General features: G+C 39.3%; 1 pseudogene; it reads right to left on the bottom strand.

The window, feature by feature from the left end:
- Positions 1–571: 571 nt before the first annotated feature.
- On the bottom strand, positions 572–826 carry LOC121025350 (protein BRICK1-like; annotated as a pseudogene).
- Between the last annotated feature and the right edge of the window lie 344 nt (positions 827–1,170).

Below are 1,170 nucleotides of genomic sequence, written 5' to 3'. Positions count from 1 at the left end.
TATTTATTTATTTATTATTTTTTATTTTTTTATTTTAGGGGTTTTTAACAGAAATATGACAGGCAAAAACACCGCAAGTGACAAAAAGGAAATTCTGAAAATACCCCTTCAAGTGAAGTGAATGCTTGGCTTTGACCTTCCCAAAAGGACAGGAAACTGATGGGTTAGCAACAACATTCTCTGGCAGCCACCTTGCCAATGCATGAATGTCTCAGCCAGAACTGCTTCCCACCCCCCTACCAAAAGTGGAGAGGAGACAAAGAGTTTACAGAACTAATGCAGAGACATTGAGAGCCTTAAGAAAAGTCTGAGGACCTTGACAAAGAGGCTGTTGGCTCTGAAAACCTCAAATACATTGACAAATAGTTCTACAAAATGTTACTTAAAACTAAAATGCCTAATGTTGTTTCCAAGGGTTCCCCTGGACTTCTCCCCACATCACAAACCAACGTACATGGCTGAACCAAAAGGCCATGCTTTTAAAAACAGAAAAACTAGAGTAAGCCTTGTTGCTCTTTAAGGATAAGGAATCAAACTGAGGCTGCTGGGACACTTCCCACTTAGATCAGTGCTATGTAAAGCAACTTCCCAGCAGAAACATGGTATAGTTCCAGGTGAGGGTCTCACCTTTTTTCATCCATGATTCAATGTAGTTTATTCTCCATTAGAGGGCTGTCAATTTATCATTTAGTGTTACAAGTCTTGAAGGACAACAGATATCAAACAAGTTGAGAAAGTCCATGACTTTCTTGATGAACTCAATGTATTCATTGTCCACCCTGTCCTGGTGAATCTCCCCCAGCACCAGATCCTCTTGACCCACCATTACTGTCCTCTAAGGAAGAGACACTGCTCCAAGCTTTTTCTGTTCAGTTCTTTGTCAGCCTTTTTGCCCCCAACTAATATTGCCGCCTCCAAAACCTCCAATGTTTAACATTGCCACTGATAGTTTTTTTTGATAAATGCCCAGGATAAGCTCTTTAACACTGTGTGAGTTCTGTGTAAGATCAAATAAAGAAAAGCCCTTTGAGAGGATGTTCTCTGGGAGCTGTTATTGAGACCAAATAATAATTCTCTTGGAATAGGATATTTTTGGGTTCCAAACACATTTTGACTTATCTAGCAGTTGTGAGTCTGTTTAATTTCACAGACATTATAATTTCAAAGTTA

Source organism: Herpailurus yagouaroundi, unplaced genomic scaffold (genome assembly GCF_014898765.1).
Source record: "Herpailurus yagouaroundi ecotype Mexico unplaced genomic scaffold, PumYag 67623, whole genome shotgun sequence".
Lineage (NCBI taxonomy): Eukaryota > Metazoa > Chordata > Mammalia > Carnivora > Felidae > Herpailurus > Herpailurus yagouaroundi.
The sequence above is the reverse complement of the archived record's forward strand: the minus strand, read 5'-3'. Positions and strand labels throughout refer to the sequence as shown.